This window comes from Triticum aestivum, chromosome 5D (assembly GCF_018294505.1).
Source record: "Triticum aestivum cultivar Chinese Spring chromosome 5D, IWGSC CS RefSeq v2.1, whole genome shotgun sequence".
Classification (NCBI taxonomy): domain Eukaryota; kingdom Viridiplantae; phylum Streptophyta; class Magnoliopsida; order Poales; family Poaceae; genus Triticum; species Triticum aestivum.
The window spans coordinates 424,369,838-424,388,197 of record NC_057808.1 but is presented as its reverse complement, the minus strand read 5'-3'; the positions used below and the strand labels follow the sequence as shown (position 1 = coordinate 424,388,197).

Here is an 18,360-nt window from a genome sequence, read left to right as displayed (position 1 = left end):
TCTTATCTTCAAGTTTAGGGAAGATAGTGAGCTGTTTTATAAAGATTCCGGAAGCTCCTCATCCGGTTTCCGGAAGTTTCCGGTCCTTTTTTCTCTCTGCGGTTTTCCCTCTTTTTTTCTCAATATTTTATTTTCACGTTTCCCTTTTCCTATTTTTTGTCTGATTACGTTTTCATTATCTCTTTCTTTTTCCTTGTTAAAATCCAAGAATATGTTCTACATTCGCATTTTTTTGTCTTCAAGAACATTTTTCAATTTCATGAAAAAATTCTAAGATGCGCGAGTATTTTTTCTTAAGATTCACGAACATTTTTCAAGTTCATTGACCTGTTGTTTTCTCTGAATTATTCCTTTTTTAATTTAAGTGTGTCCCTTTTCCATTTTATGGTTTATTTCTTTTAATTTCCGCTTTTGTGAAACTACGTGACTATTTTCTAAATTTGTGAACAGATTTTGAATTCAATAATATTTTTAAAATTCACAAAAAATTCTAAGATGCGCAAGTATATTTTTGAATTCATGGTTTTTTTAAAAAATTTGGACTTTTCTTTTAATTCACGAGGAGTTTTAAATTGGGAAACAGTTTTTTAAATCAGAAATATTTTTTCAAGCAGTTAACATTTTGCAAATTCGAGAACATTTTTTGAATTCTCATACATTTTTAAGTCTACAAAAATTATCCATGAGCATCTTTTAAAATTCATGAGTATTTTTCAAATACATGAATTTTTTATTAATTTTTGTGAAGAAAATGGTCTGAAAGAAACACAAAGTGATATCTTAGTGATTTGTTTAGCAGTACATGAAAAGTCAAACAGTGGAGCGCTAGCGATATAGTGCATCATCCCATAGTCAAGTGTTCTATGCGATCAGTCATTGACATATTGCTTTTAGTGCTACCAACAAAAAGGTCCGTGTTACTCAAAAAATAAAAGCAAAAGAGTATGTGCGATTCAAGGGGAGAAAAAAAAATACCATAGGCCCCTAACAAATAATCATGAATCAAGACCCCAATAGATCCACGTCCTTTATTTCAACATGGCATCTCATCTATGTTTTCATTTACTCTCCTTCCCACCCTCGCCGGGTGGTCTGAGTGCTCACACAATCACAACGCGTTCGAATATGCTCAATCCTAAGGCGTCTCTCTCACTCTCGACATAAGATGAGAAATATGATTTCTTTTTTCCCATGCGAGGTTTTGCCGAGGCGTGCATGCTTGTTTATGGATGCTTTTTTCCGTCTCCAATCTGGTTTTGCTGAGGTGTTCATTTCCAAACCGGATCAACAACGGTATGGAAGATACATGGATTGTGAAATATTGATTAAGGTTGCATCCTACATAGCATTTTAAATGGTTACACATGTAAAATAATATCATATTCATATTCTACACATTTTCTAATCAAATTTCGTATATAACATGTTAAAATTGGAGTTAGGTTTATACAATATGGATATTTTTGAAAAACATTTGTTATGGACTACGATTTGAATAACCCAAATATCAGGGGTTTTCTGCAAACAAAAATGTTTTTGTGGACTCACTTATATCTGGACCGTGGATTGATTTCAAAAAACAGCATGGGGTTTATGCAAAACATGAAATGTTTCTGGACTCACTTTAACCTGGACTGCAAGTTGATTTCGGGAAATAGTGGGCGGTTTCTACAAAAATGCACGACGGACGGGCAGAAGCATTTGTTCCCTTATTAGTAGGTATATAGATATAGCGGCAGTTGATTGTTGGCGCATAGTCATCACGAAGAAATTATTTGATTTTCACAAATCTTTATCTAGACTTGTAACTAGTAAGACTCGTGTGTTATGCTTCGGAACCACAAAACATAAGGTACTCCCTCTGTAAAGAAATATAAGAGCATTTAGATCTAAATGCTCTTATATTTCTTTACGGAGGGAATACAACATAGCTTACTCAAGTTATGCATGCTCAACAGCGCAATGCACTAGTTTGAGACTCTTTGTTTATTTTGCATCATGATCCATGAAGAGGATTGTAGGTACATACTATTTAGAATTCTAAGGCACGAGTATTTTTTTGGATTCGCGAACATTTTTTCAAATTCATGGACTTCTTTGAATTTAGGAATATTTTTCAAATATTCTAAGATGCACGAGTATTTTTTTGAGTTCACACACATTTTTTAAATTCATGAACTTCTTTGAATTCATGAGCATTGTTTAAATTTAGAAACCATTTTTCAAACAATATTTTTTCAAGTCAGTTAACACTTTGCAAAATCAAAACATACGGTGGGTACACAAAATACTTTGAGCAATTGATAGAAATATGCAAATTAAAATGATATGTATCGCTTATTCCAATATATATATATAGTGAGTTGTTATATAACGATTCTTAAGTACTTTCTTCTGCATTTTTTCTTGTTATTTTTCTAATTTTTTTAATTTGCAGGTTTCCACTTTCCTATTTTGGTCTACTTGCGTTTTTATTTTCTCTTCTTTTTCCTTGTTAAAATTCATGAATATTTTCTAAATTCGCATTTTTTGTGTTCAAGAATATTTTTAAAACTGATAAAAGAAATCTAAGATGCGAGAGTATTTTTTTTAAGATTAGCAAACATTTTCAAGTTCAAGACATTTTTTCCCTGTTGCTTTTTCTGAATATTTCACTTTTTATTTTTTATTTTTTCCCTTTTCCTTTTTCTGGTTCATTTCCATTTTATTTTTACTTTTTATTTTTCAGTTTTTCCTTTTTTCTGGTTTATTTCCATTTTATTTTCTCTTTATTTTTACTTTTAAAAATACATGACTATTTTCTAAATTTTCAAACAGCTTTGAATTCAATAACAATTTTTAAAATCCACAAAAAAATTATAAGATGCGAGAGTATGTTTTTTGAATTCATGAGCATTTTTTCAATTCTGTGGACTTTTTTCAAATTCATGAGTATTTTTTAATTGTGGAAATTTTTTATAACCTGAAATATGTTTTGAAGTCAGTTAACATTTTGCAAATTCGAGAATTTTTTTGGAATTCATGAACATATTTTAAATCCATAAACATTTTTTTAACCCATGAACATCTTTTAAAATTCATGAACTTCTTTATTAATTTTTCCAAAGAAAATTGGCGGAAAGAAACGAAAAGTGTTTTGTTTAGCAATACATGAAAAGTCAAAAATTGGAGCGCTAGCGATATAGTGGGCCCGCCCATAGTCGAGTGTTGTCGGCGATCAGTCATTGCCATATTGCTTTTAGTGATTCTAGTAAAAGAGTCTGTGTGATGCAACGGGTGAAAAAACTACCATGCGCCCCTAAACCGATAATCATGAATCATGACCCCAATAGGCCCACGTCCTTTATTTCAACATGGCATCTTATCAGTGTTTCCACTTACTCTCCTTCCCACTTTCATACGCTCCTAAACCGATATTCAACACGTTTGAATATGCTCAATCCTAAGGCATCTCTCTCTCGGCATAAGATGAGAAATCTGCTTTCTTTTTCCCCATGCGAGGTTTTGTTGAGGCGTGCATGCTTGTTTATATATTGTTTTTCTCGTCTCCAATCTGGTTTTGCTGAGGTGTTCATTTCCAATCCGGATTGACACCGGTATGAAAGAAACATGGATTTGCGATATTCATATTATACACATTTTTCTAATCAAATTTCATGTATAACATATTAAAATTGGAGTTAGGTTTAAAAGATATGGATATTTTTGGAAAGCATTTGATATGGACTATGAATATATCTGGGGTTTTCCGCAAACGGATTTTTTTCCTAAACTCACTTATACCTGGTCCGCGGGATGATTTCAAAAAATGGAAGGGAGTTTCTGAAAACACAAAATGTTTCTGGACTCACTTTGACCTGGACCGCCGGCTGATTTCAAAAAACAGCATGGGGTTTCTACAAAAGGTGAAATGTTTCTGGACTCACTTTAACCTAGACCATGGGTTGATTTCAAGAAAAAACAGGGGGTTTCTACAAAAAAATGCACGACGGACGGGAAGAAGCATTTCTTCCTTTATTAGTAGGTATAAATATAGCGGCAGTCGGGTGGTTGGCGCATAGTCACCATGAGTTAGTTGATTTTCATAAATCTTTATCAAGACTTGTAACTAGTAAGATTCCCGTGCTATGCTTCGGAACTACAAAACGTAAGGTAGAACGTAGCTTACTCAAGTTAGGCATGCTCAAAAGTGCAATATGAAGAAGTTGAGTGAAGATCATGATCCATCAGAAGGATTGCATCATCATCATATTGAAGGATGGGCAAGTTATCATCTATAAGATGAGGCATGACCCCACTGACATTGCCAAAATATTGAACACGATGGGAGAAAGCGGACCCCCTAACATAAACTTTCTTTCTCTAGAAGAAATGACCAACATCACTGTTGACTTTTGTGGCAACACTCCTCCGGCAACAAAACTTTTTATCCATTAACACTACCTCGGGGAGAAACCTTTCATAAGTAGCTAGTTCGCATGGAGCCTTGAATCACGTCGAGCACAAATAGTTGAACGCCTTTGGTCGACACGACACAATAGAGAACCATAGTCAAAAATTAAAGATGTGAGCTACAAGCTCGACCAGATCTCTCCTGCTCAGGTAGTATGATCTGCAAAGTGCTTCAATGAGTGAAAGGAACGCTTGACTATGGTTGCATCTACAGGAAAAGAGAAGATGGCCTAAGGCAACATGGCTACTCGGTGACATGGAAAGTGATTTGGATTGAATGATATTCACATCGGGCATGTTGTCTTATCCGTTATTGTCTGGAACTCATATAAGCAAAAGGTAGTCACACTTTCAAGCTATGAAGCAAAGTACATAGGTGCATGAACGTCAGCTTGTTAAGTTGCGTGGCCCAAAAGGTTGTTAGTTGGTCTCAGGAAGAAGTAGGATAAAAGGTGGTGATCAAGATAGATTACGAACTCATTGCACAAGAACCCAATTCATAACCAAAGAAGCGAACATATTGATATGTATTTTCATTATTAATAGATAGTGCATGGAACAATTGAGATCCAAAGTGTATGCACCAACAACTAGCCTGCGAACTTCCTCACAACCCTTTGCAAGCCGAAATTATTGAGATGCAGAACCGAGATAGGATGAGAGAGATATGCAATGAAGAAGAAGCAAGCTTGGGAAGGCAAATGTTAAAAAAAACTCATTGTTCAATGCACAGAAAATCCTAGAAGTAGAATGCATCACATCGTGATCCTAGGTTCCATCCATATGATTGTTTGTCGCTAGTTGCTAGATAGTACAAGTTGTTTTCGATTCACAGTTTGAGTTGTGTCTGGGTTAGAAAGTAGCCCGAGTTTGAGTCTAAACCTAGGTTGGGGGTTGTGTCGTGTTGGGAACAATTGCATGTTGAGTTGGACGTGAAGCCGGCATGTAAGAATACCATGTATATTTTAAGAAACGGTTAACAAAAGATGCATGTTGTGCGTCAAAACATCTGCGTGTTCTCAACAAGGTCCTCCCATTGACTTTAGCCTGCACAATGAAGTTGAACATGGAGAACATGATGTGATCATTATTCTTGAGCTCTTTGACCTTGAGCTCAGCCGCGGTGTTCACATCGTCGTCGAGGCCAGTCGGTCAAAGGTGCCTCCTGGGTAGACCTAGCAGAGGCCCTTGTCGATAGTGTTGCCACCAATGTTGTAACCCTCAATGTAGCCTATAAGCATCAAATTCGAGACCCACTTCAAGCAAGACCTATTTTTGTTACCCATATATTTTAAGCAAGACACGCGGGTAATCCTGTTATCCCTCTAGATGTTAAAATCACCCCCTTTAAACCCAAAAAATGCCCCCTCCCCCTTTGGAATCTCCATATCGTGAACAATGCCTTGCCAACTCGGAGATGCCTTCTAGGGGAACACCGCTTCCAACAAATGAGCGAGAGGACATTTAGCTTTTAACAATAGCTCCATGCATTGTTAAAAAATCTCCATGCATGTTGTCTAACCATGCATAATTAAACATTATGAGATCCTGAAACATTTTTTCTCTATGACCTTTAGTTTAGCGGACTTGTCCCATGGCCTGCCAATGAGCTTTACAACACTCTTTTTCAACCCCACCAGAAATTACGAATCAAATTCTCATAGAGCCCCACTAACATATGTGATCAGATTTGTCATGTTATTAGACATAACATACATTTATACATAGCTAAAACTCGTCTTCAACAACAAAATAAGTGTTTGCCTAACTAGTTCTTGCGACCATTCACTCGTGAGACCAAAATTCGACATTCACCCAAAGCACAAACTATGCATGTGATGCAAGTTGATTGTTGAACCCAGGCACATGAAAGGAATATTTGTCCATGAAAGAATGATAAATGAGTGATTCAACAATTGAAGGACAGCATCCTCGAAAGTTTTTGTAGTATAGGATCTATATTTAGCGCATTGATTACTATATCTTTTGTTTACTTACACCTCATATAGACAACAATGCATTCTCGAAACCTCTGTAAGCTATATAGTTAGGGGAAGTAAATAGGTTCAAGCACACAAGTATATTTCCAATTCATCCGAGTGGCACTAATTAATGTCTGATGTCATGCAATTTCACACCTTTTTTACTTTTCTCTATCTAGAAACCATTTTTGTTTAACATATGATTTTTAAGAGAGTGTGTGTGTCTCATAAATGGAAATAACTAATATCAATTCATTTGCAATATAAGCTTGAAATTCAAGTGAATTTTCTCTGATTGACATTGAAGTTACATAATAAAGTTTAATGTATCATAATCTTTATTTGCATTATTACATGGTTAGTTTTGCAAACTATAACAGAAAATTTTAGTTGTAAAATTCATATATTGAGGGAATGTATTTTAAAAAAGTAAAATTGTTTAACAGAAATTAATCATAGTCGTGGACATGTCAACATATGCGGTTGGAACCAACTATCTGAAGAAAAAAGAAGCAATCCCGATAAATTAACCAAACGAGAACAACAATCTTTGAACGAACTTGGAAGACACATGAATAGAATTTTTCATATCTATAATGACATAGGATACAACGATGGCGGCAACATGGTACATCATGACCATGCCAAAATGTGTGTGGTTGAATAGAGACCATAATTCTTCTCAAAGGGAGATCCAGAGGCGATAGAGCCATAGCCCTCACCAACGACATACCTTTTGACATCTGATCTAAAGGAAAAAAGCAAGAAGCGATAACAATCAAGAAACCAAACAAACAACAAGAACAAGAAACCGGACATTGGTTCTTGCACACACCGAGCCAAGAGATTTATGTTTGTTCGACGCCGGCCCTATGGATCTTGAGTTGGTTAAGTACGATAGTCTGCTATTCTATTGTGCAAGAACATGGTTTATGACAAAATAACCAAACACACATTGGCATGTATTTTCATTAGTGTGTGAATGCATGAAAAATTGAGGTCCAACACCGGCTTGCAAACATCCTCATAGCACTCAACAAGCCAATTCTCTATAACACTAAGCTCCTTAGTTTTAAAGAGCCCAGATTCAATTGAGGTCTCCAATTAATTGGATCACTCGATTTTCACTGGGTCAACAATTTCTCGAAGCTCTCTCATTCAATTCTTTTATACTATACAATATGCTTCCTAATGTTTAAGGCCTCATAATTAATTGAGGCGTTCAATTTAGAATTGGGTCAACCAATTTTGGCCGGGTCAACACTTTCTCAAGCCCTACCATTCAATTCTTTCAATTCTCTATGTTCCCTAATTCTGAAGCTCTTTCATACAATTGAGGAATTAAATTTTGGATTTGATTTACGATTTTGACCGCGCCAACGTTTTTCAAATCAATCAGCAACAACCGGTGTATAAAAATATATGAATCCCGCACAGCCTCCCACCACCTAAAAAAAGAAGCGCAACCATATGATATTATAGCACCAATATAGTAGTACATGCGACCATAGACACAGAAATTCCCTTACATGAATATAGGTGGTTAGCGGATAACACAAAATCTCACCACGAAAGGCCCACCAAATCATCGCATTATAAATAAAAATAAAACACACTCTATCATCTCTCTCACCCGCCAAACTAAATATTTCATCAGTTCCAAAATATAAGGGGTATTAGTTTTGTAGAAAGTCAAATTTCTTTAACTTTGACCAATTTCAGAGGAAAAATATCGACGTCCACAATAATAAACAAAAAAGTATGGAAATTCATTTCATGACGAATTTAAAAATAGCGATGCGATATTATGAATTTTGATATATTTCTCTATAAATTTGATCAAATTAAAAAGGTTTGACTTTTCAAAAAAGTAATACACCTTATATTTTGAAACAGAGTGATTATCTTTTGAAGAAACCCAACAACGTCAGCGACGCAGCAAAGCGCGCCCAACCCTTCTAGTATTTTTGAAATGCGAGAGTGGATGCAAGAAGAGAACCAATGAAGAGGCAACAAGCATCAGTATGCAAGTACGCAAATGTTAAAGATAATCTTGTTGTTGCATGCACAGAAGATCTAAGAATTTGGAGTGCTTCCCGTCGTCACGATCACATCTTCCATCAATAGGATTGTTTGTGGCTAGTTCCTAGATAGTAGAATTGTGTTTGATTTAAAGTTGTGTTAAGTTATGATCTCAATTCTGTTGTTGCGTTGGAGACAACAATAACTCATGCCAGAAATGTTTACAACTTCATGTTGGTACCAAACTCATTTTCTTATCCTTGAAGGACTCTTTTGTATTGCCCTCTATATACCTGTGGTTGTTTGTCAACTGGGGGTACGGGGATTGTGTGAGCATATGGGCAAAAAACGAACCAAGGCCGAGTTGCAAATGATCCAAAACTTGCCAAGGCCCAAATGTCTACATCGAGCATCTCCAGCCGTTCGCCCCCCCAGGGAGCCGAAAAAGCGCCATCCGGGGCAGAACCGGCGCGTACTTTCGGCGTGGGGGCGATTGCGCTCCCAGTCGTCGCCCCCAGGTCGCCCCCAACTCGGCGCAAACTCGGCGATTTGATTCGAATTCGGAACAAACTCGGCGGTTTTTCATTCAAATTTGTACAAAAAACAGAAAACAAACAAACTACGCCTAGCCCTACTACGCCGCGGCCGCCGCCCGCCTTCTACATGCCGAGGAGCCTATAGAACTAGGTGTAGTCGCCGCCGCCGCCGTCGTCCCTGCTGCACCCTTGACCAGGGTCGCCGACGCGCGGGGGGTTGGACGGCCCGGGCGCGTCCCCCTCGTCGCTGTCGAGGACGACAACGCCGCCCTCCTCGCGTCCGCGGCGCCAGGCCTTGATCTCCTCGTAGGCCCGGCGCTGGCGCGCCACCTGCTCGCGAACGTAGTCCGCCTTCGCCCACTTAAGGGCAGTCTCGTCATCGGCGGCCATCTCCGCGTGCTCCTTCTTGATGGGGAGCAACCCCGGCTCAGTCTTTGGCCGGACTAGGCGGAGGGAACGCGGGGAGGGGCGGCCGCCCTCGTCGATGACGATGGCACCGCTGCGGGTGCGGTGCCCAAGCGGCGTCTCCTGCGGCTCCGGCTTGACGGGGCGGAGCGCCAGCGACCCGGAGGATAGCGAATCGGGGCCCGACGACGAGGAGGTCGCCGCCTCCATTCGTCGCGGCGTCCAGGAGCTGCCACGGCGGCGAGAGAAGGACGGGCGCGCCGAGTACTCGAGGCGCGGCGTGTTGCCGGTCTCGATGTGGTCGAGGACGGCCTTGAGGGTGCGGCCGGGCACGCCCCATCATTCGCGCCACCCGTCGGCGTTGAGTCGGCCGCGGGGGATGGTGCCGTTGGCGGAGGCGATCTGCTCTTCGCGGCGGCGCTCGAAGTACATCGTCCACAGCGTGTAGCTATCGGCGGCGTACCTCGGCTTGTTCCGCTGCTCCTCCGACAGCGAAGAACGGATGCGGGCGATCTCGGCCCGCCGTTCAGCCCCGGTGGGCATCGGGGGTACTGGGACGCCGGCGGCGCTCAACTTCCACGTGCCCGGCACCCGCATGTCTGGGGGCGCCGGATAGTCGGCCTCGTAGAGGAGGCGCGCCTCGTCCTCGTGGAGATGGCGACGGCCGAAGCCGTTCGCCGCCGCGGCGTCGCCGGGGTACCGCTCAGCCATTGCTCATCGGCGGGGGGAAGAGGGGGAGAGTTGCTTCTGTGGTGAGACGAGGCGAGAGAGAAGGCGAGTTGTGGCGACTGTGGCGTTCACCGACGGGGAGGTCGGCTTTTATAGCCGAAGCGGGGCAGTGAGAATCTGCATGCCGGGTGACGCGTGGCGGGAGCGGGCGGGACGCGTGTCGTTGCGCCTTCACTGTGCCGCCCGTGAGGCATCAATGGAGGTTGACCTGCGCGGCAGCCTTGGCATTGATTCCGTGGGAACCGAGGCGATGAGGACGACGAAGCGGCGTGTCGCTGACTCGGCGAGCCCATTCCCGTTCGCGCCAAAATCGTTTTCCCCGGCAACCCCCAGCGCACCGGGTTCGACTTGGGTCCGCCGGCACCAGTTTCAGCCCAAATCAACGAAAAACGGGCTCCCAAAGACGTGACTGGGCCTTTTTTAGCCGTCGGCGCTAAAAAATGATCTGAAGGGAGCCTGTAGTTACTGGAAACAAAGAACTTGTAAGGCTGAATGCGTGAATCTGCGCATACACCTGTAGTTCACCGGTTACAACCTAGCTGCCGCCGCGCGGTATGGCGGCACTAGTATGGATCACAGCAGCTGAAGAACGATGCTATGACATCCTCTCTGGCTCATGGCTCCTATCTTGCCGGTTGGTGCTCACCTAATCGATTTGTATTCTCGTATGACCGACGACCGAACAATGAAATAGCGGAAAGGCCGGAAATAGTGAATTTTTTTTCAAAAGGACCATCTGCCGAGTCGAATTGACAAAAAAGACTACCTTTGAATTTTTTTGACAAAACAGACCAGCTAGGCCGTGGCGGCTGATGCGCCAGCAGATGGGCACCTGCCACGCGAGGAGGCTGCAGACCACAACACCAGGCAGCAACCCTGAAATTACTTGAAATCCGACGAGGCCAGCTGCTGCAAGCCTGCAACGGAACAGCCTGTGGTTGATGGGCCCTGCCGCCACACAATGTGGCGGCAGGTCTGCAGCAGCAGCAGCCAGCTCTCTCGTTCTATTCTTTGTTCTTCCTGTGTTGTTAGCTAGTGTGAAATAGGCACGTTTGACTGAGATTTGAATCAATTTAAAGGTCGATTTTGAAGATGATGTAGTTGAAGGAAAGATAGATCAAGGTAAGATGTATCCATTTTTTTCGCAAAAAAAAATGTATCCATTTTGTGTTTTTTGCTCACATGCGCGGTGGTTTTGTACTGTATGATTAGTGTTAACTTTGTATTCTCTGTTGTACTAGATGACTCGTTGCGCCAATGGTGCAAGGGGCAAAAGGGAGTCAAGTATTGTGAGAATATTTAGACATCCAAGTCAAAAACCAAATGTGACCAACACTCCCGCATCCTCTGCTTGGAAGCCGCTTTTCTCACCGGATCTAACATAAAAAGCAAATTTCAGAGAAAATATAAAGCATGGAAGGCTTTAAGTTGTACTATTGAGACCATACCACCATATCTTCATTTAGTTTCTTTGGGAATCTAAAGGTCTAAAAGGATGGTACATGTGAGAAGCTGTGAATCCACAACATAAAACTAAATTAACTTCCAAACAAACATTTCAAGTTTGGAAGCCACAAAAAAGCAACCCAGATCTCTCGTTATAGTGCAGGTACATGTCCTTAATCCTGCATCCACAACCCATAATTTTTCAGCACCTAAATCGACGAAATCCAACCGAAGGAAATCATGGCAAAAACATGCACCGTGGCTTACGTGATTATATTAGTGAAAAAACAGAGGCAAATACAAAACAGAGGCAAACATTGCTCATTGCTCGGCTACCAAATTATTTGGCCCCGTGAAAAAAAAATATGGCAAAGGGAGCAACTGGGTATGATAAAGCTATGAAGTACGGAGTATAAACCAAGTACAAAATACTGTTTTGCTACTTTACCATTTAAACTCTGCAAGTCTTCATACTTTGTACTGGTAACCTAGAATAAACTAAACCACTATTAGAGTTATGATTCAATACCACACTCACTGGGGTGAAACTTTCATACTCAAATCTGTAAACTTCTTAATTATCTATCTTTTGTTATCTATCGATTATTGCACAATTAAATAATATAAATACAAGACCCATTCTTCCTGAAGAATCTGAACTACCATTGACAATGGAGATTGTTATAAAACTACAGATAACTAATAAACAGTCTGATAACATAAAAACTGCCAGTATCTTGTCTCCAAATACCAAGGAAGGAGCATAGTTCAACTTAAATACGCCCACAGATTATACAACTGACCAATGGAACAAATAGTGAACTTGTTATATGTGAACACCTCCAGCATAGACCATGCGACGCCCCATTCACCAGTGCGACTCCAAAGTCAAAAGTAGTGTACTCTTAAACAGAAGTAAGTTAATTGGTCCCATTTATTCTCCCTTTCTTTTTGTGCTGGTCCTTGCTGATATTTCAGTGCCATCCTTGATCGATCAGTGGGCAGAGAGAGCATTTAGATTAGTCAAAGAGTGAGCTCAGAACAGTAGCAAGAGCCAAGAGAGCTCTCCTCACGCAATTCTCTCCCTATTTATAGTTGCACTACACATCAGGGGAGAGGAGCAACACATGTAGATCATCAACTTAATTAGTCTACACTCGTCAGTTCTGCAATCTGAGAAATAAATGAACACAAGGGGAAAAAACAACCGATTCTGACCAGAGAATTCATAATCCAAAAAACTTTGGGACTCCCTTATAAGATAATAAACCAAAACACCTGATAAATCACTTCTATAGGCACATTAGGAAAAATGGCACCACGTCGCATAAAGAAAGATCACTGAGAATTGAATGGTTTCCTTCAAATAAACATATAGCCAAGGGAAAAACATCATATTTTGATTGGATTCTTTTTACCGGTGTTGATACTGATGGTGTATCCCAGATTTCTTTTTTGAGAGAGAACATAGGAAACAAAACTAAGACATCCTACCATCATAAAAGTAAACTTTCTATTCTCCTTTTTCTAGCATAATCGGATATACAGTTTGTCTATTAGCCTGGTTCCAACTTTAATATCGTATGGAACATCTAGGAAACGCAATGTTTTTTGCTTGGCTATTCTATAGATATATTACCAGTTAACTGATCAATTATGTAAAGCATCGATTCCTCGGTAACATTGCTGCTGCATGATCTGAAGAAATAAACGCAGAGTGATGGGGCTCACCTTGCTGGTGCAGCCTGACATAGCTTGGCCTTGGGGAGTGTCATCTTCCTCCTCCTCAATCTCCCTCTCTGACTCCTCACGGCTCTCACCAGCGGAGGCAGAGCATGGTCACGCCCAGCCACTGCAAGGCTCCACCGGGGCCAGCCGACAACCGAGCGTACAAACGGCATAAAATTAATTGATTTCCATTAAAATAATATGACTACCATTAAACTACTAAAGATGTAGTAAGTCTGCGTCAATTAATATGGATTGGAGGGAGCTCTACTACTACAACAACGCATGTGTGTATGCGATAGAAAACTTGTCCAGGTAGAAGAAACCCAAGGTCAATTAATCAGCCTACAGGAGCAACAAATTAACAGTTTGGAGGGTTCTATACAATTAAGAAGCTGAACATTATAGGCAGGCTACTGGTAAATTATGCAGAACATACACACGAGAGAGACATGTTTGGAAGGCACACAACAGCTCTTCTCAGAGATTGTTGGCCCAAGCTCCATCTCTCATCCTTTTGACTGAAAATAAACATCAAAATACGCTAGAAGAAACCGAGGAAACAGAAATAAGGAAAAAGAGACAAAGAGAAATACGGCATGTAGGATAAAGTTCTTATAGTGATTTCTGTTAACCAATGCCGGTAAGAACATTAATACTACTCCACACAAATGATTAAAATGATAAAACGCATGATTGCCGCGGCACGTGTACTTTTTTGTGGGAAAACATGCTGTTAGGTGCAGAAGTAAAGAACATATCGCATGGATGCTTGTTGGCATGTATAAAATCATCAGACCAAGACAGAAGAACCATGATTATCATATCTAGTGGAACTAAGATTTACATAGTGGCAGCCATTGATCTAGTTACTCAGGGGTAGTGCTACTGTTAAACAACAACTCTAAAAGCAAAGTTACTGAGTCTACTAAAGTAGAAGAGAATTCAGTTATTTACCTGGGAAGCAACATCACTTCATTTCCAATAGAAATATGACGAGTTCATTTTCAAAGTAAAGATACTCATCCTTGAAAAGTGAAACAAAACTGCAGAAGAGCAAGGTGTCAAAATCAGATGAGAAATTAGATATTGATAGGCCATAAACTATAGAAATATGACCACGGGTAGAGGTCCCCGCCGCTGCCGCAGACGCGGGGAGCGGCGCGCGGGGACCGCGAGCAAGGTGTCAAAACCAGTAGTTTGGACAAAAAAAGGTGAGAGAAATAATAAGTAGGCCTCATGTGAGAGCTATACTGCAACTATCACAGTAAGGCTATGAAGAATTTAGTACAGAAGTCCGAATGTGATCTCCTATAAAATGCTTTCTAGATAGTTATATTGTACTAAGACGCTAAATCAGGAGAAAAAAACTGTTCCAATGAACAAACACTCTTCGCGATCGTCTTTATAGAACAGACATACCACATATATACATCGATATCTAAATCCAATATATTCAGGGATGGCATGAACATATGTGTGCTTCCTGTAGTATTTACCTTGGAACGAGTTTAGTTCCAAAAGAATAAATTGGCTTTACTCCATACAGTTGCAATTTCATTATTAGTCAATGTACCTAAACAAAAGAGTAATAGAACCAGGGATAATTATATAAACAATCTGCAACAGCTAACTATAAACGGAATGGCTATTTACTGTCAGATTGCTGACCGATCTGACGATCTGACTATGTTGTCTATACCTAGAAAAGAGGATGAGCAGCAAGATGGAGACCACGGGCAGAGGTCCCCGCCGCTGCCGCAGACGCGGCTGAACCTTAATTTTCACACCCATTAGCACTATGTTAGCAAACAAACATAAATCATTAGGCCATACCATTGTCCAAGGAGTTGTTGCTCCTTCTCGTCGACACACTCGTGCACTGCAGATACAGCCAGATCTAGAACACCAACATTCATTTAGCGTAGACCAGACCTGCAGCATAAAAATCTAATAATTAGAAGACCAGAATTCAAAAAGCTATGGCTAGAGGCAACAATTAGCAAAATAAATTCCTACTTGTGTAGCTTCATTTAGACAGGTGCATCAGCCTTAAACATATGTACAAGTGATATGTTTATGCTGAGATTTTGGTATTTTTGGCCAAGTCTGATGGAATTCTCTGCAAGTCATTGATGACCAACAACTCATGTACAGGTCACAAATAAATAAAATTTACCTACATGTACATAGTCTAAGCCTAAGTTCCTTCAATTCCACACATGCAGAAGGAGAAGGAGATGGCTTCATACCAGGGTGCCCGCACGGAGGTGGATGAGGGCATGGCCTTGTTGCCGCCGATGTCCAGGTCTGCTCCTTGTGGCGCTTCTCCATATGCTCGCCGTCTCCCTCTCCCTCCTCTCTTCACCTCGTCCTCCCCTCCCTTCTCTTCCTGAGGATGACGCTGCAGAATCCTAGAGAACAACTGGTCACCAATGTTGCAGAATCTAGACCTGCACACTGATGATGCAGAACCTAGAGAACACCTTGTCATACACTCTGTCAGTATCTACCTCCTCCATAGGTGAAGAAGCTGATTTTACTCTGAATCAAAGAGTGGCCCCTTGAAGATAGGAAAATGCATGCAATTAATTGTCAGATTGGGAATTACCACACCTTTGCTCTGTTGCTAGTCAACTAAATTGAGTCTGGTGTGCTGTTGCAAATGTGTTGCTATGGCCCAGGAAAAGGAAGAAGAAACCCAGTGAACAAGGTCTAAGGTTTCTGTTGAGTAATGAAAATCTATGTAAATTCATTGTCATAATCAAAATAAAATAAAATTTGGTTTTGTGCTAATACATTTCAGAAGCATGTCAAAAAAAAAAAAACAGACGAATAGGAAGTAAGAGCATAGAGAAAGAACAAACCTCAACCATATGAAGGGCGCGGAGGAAGCAACCCCACTCTGAAAGTCTGAAAGTGCACACTTATTATGCTTCTTCTTCTTCGATCAATAAGCACTTGACTTTCCACCTTGTCATAGTAGTATGAGCAGCTCAAGATAAAAGCCCTGTTTAGCCATGGCCAGATTTCAGTACACTAAGTTGGAGTATAATGGCTCTTACACTCCATTTTTCACACTTATAACATTTTTCATAATCTATGGAAATTCATTGTCATAATCGAAATAAAATAAAATTTGGTTTTGTGCTAATACATTTCAGAAGCATGTTAAGAAAAACAGACGAATAGGAAGTAAGAGCATAGAGGAAGAACAAACCTCAACCATATGAAGGGCGCGGAGGAAGCAACCCCACTCCGGAACTCTGAAAGTGCACACTTATTATGCTTCTTCTTCTTCGATCAATAAGCAGTTGACTTTCCACCTTGTCATAGTAGTGAGCAGCTCAAGATAAAAGCCCTGTTTAGCCATGGCCAGATTTCAGTACACTAACTTGGAGTATAATGGCTCTTACACTCCATTTTTCACACTTATAACATTTGTCATAATCTATGGAAATTCATTGTCATAATCGAAATAAAATAAAATTTAGTTTGGTGCTAATACATTTCAGAAGCATGTCAAGAAACAACAGACGAATAGGAAGAGCATAGAAGAAGAACTAACCTAAACCACATGAAGGGGGCAGAGGAAGCAACCCCACTCTGAAACTCTGAAAGTGCACACTTATTATGCTTCTTCTTCTTTGATCAATAAGCACTTGACTTTCCACCTTGTCATAGTAGTATGAGCAGCTCAAGATAAAAGCCCTGTTTAGCCATGGCCAAATTTCAGTAGACTAACTTGCAGTATAATGGTTGTTACACTCCATTTTTCACACTTACAACAGCAAAATAGATATCCTAAACCACATTCGCAGGTTACAAAACAATTTGTGAAACAGGGTAGTCTTATTTTAAGAGAAGAAACAGATCAGAAGGCGAACTTACCTTCAGAAGCACCAGCACTAAATGTTCCATTATTTTGTCAGCGTGAGGATCACCATCAGCTTGTCATACTCCAAGAAACGGACCTAATCCAGACCAGCCTCCTAAATGTTGCAGATCCAAAATCCAAAACGAACCATGTACTAATTGGGGCCACTTCTTTTACTGCTGGATGGGTATACCTAGTGGAAAGGAGAGGGAGGAAGGGATAGGTGACGGAGAAGAACCTGGATGTGCAGGGGCACGAATCCTGCATGGCCCTTCTCCATCAAGGCGGCTGCTGGACCGGTCGACGCCCCACAGACCGCTGCTGCCCTTCCAGCTGCCTACATGTCTGGCAGATCCCGTCGGCCGCCACGCCCGCCAGACCCCCAACGTCCGCCACCATCGCCTGCATCCAGGCCGCCAACCGCAGCCTTGACCCGGCCCCCACCGTTGGCTCGACCATGGTTTGGGCATCCTCCTTCACTCAAGAGGCGTTGTCCCGGAGCAGGCGGTGGAGATCGGGTTCGCCCGCGAAGCGCGTGGCCACGATGGCCTGCGTGCAAGCGAAGGGACGGCAAGGAGGAGGAAGAGGCGAGGCGGTGGAGGAGTAGCAGTTGGCGGCGGGGGCTCGAGCAGACGGGGAAGGAAGGGGTCGGGGAAGAGAGCTGCGCGGGTGGGTGGGGGAGCGAGTGCGGGCGGAGGCAGCGGCTAGGGTTTCTACACGGGCGGGCTGCGTTTTATATGCCTGCGCGTGAAATCACTAAAATGCCCTTGACGGGGCATGGAATTGACAGGCGGTGGCATTCACGATTTAAAGGCGACGTGGCCACCTTCCTCCTGCCTAGCGGTTCTCCTGCATCCAGGCCGCCAACCGCAGCCTTGACCCGGCCCCCACCGTTGGCTCGACCATGGTTTGGGCATCCTCCTTCACTCGAGAGCGCGTCGTCCCGGAGCAGGCGGTGGAGATCGGGTTCGCCCACGAAGCGCGTGGCCACGATGGCCTGCGTGCAAGCGATGGGACGGCGAGGAGGAGGAAGAGGCGAGGCGGTGGAGGAGTAGCAGTTGGCGGCGGGGGCTCGGGCAGACGGGGGAAGGAAGGGGTCGGGGAAGAGAGCTGCGCGGGTGGGTGGGGGAGCAAGTGCGGGCGGAGGCAGCGGCTAGGGTTTCTACACGGGCGGGCTGCGTTT

General features: G+C 42.0%; 1 long non-coding RNA gene across 19 annotated transcripts; it reads right to left on the bottom strand.

Moving 5' to 3' along the window:
- Positions 1–12,218: 12,218 nt before the first annotated feature.
- Positions 12,219–17,870, bottom strand: LOC123122329 (uncharacterized). 19 transcript variants are annotated; one of them, XR_006460172.1, is made up of 10 exons: positions 17,192–17,870; positions 16,869–17,011; positions 16,521–16,661; positions 16,168–16,310; positions 15,917–16,024; positions 15,553–15,786; positions 15,320–15,422; positions 15,137–15,235; positions 14,258–14,346; positions 12,219–13,424 (listed from the first exon to the last, which is right to left on the bottom strand). It is a non-coding gene; the product is annotated as an uncharacterized lncRNA (long non-coding RNA). The 19 variants fall into 19 exon arrangements; XR_006460169.1 differs by having other exon boundaries at positions 14,800–15,235; positions 15,553–16,024; XR_006460162.1 differs by having other exon boundaries at positions 15,553–16,024.
- Between the last annotated feature and the right edge of the window lie 490 nt (positions 17,871–18,360).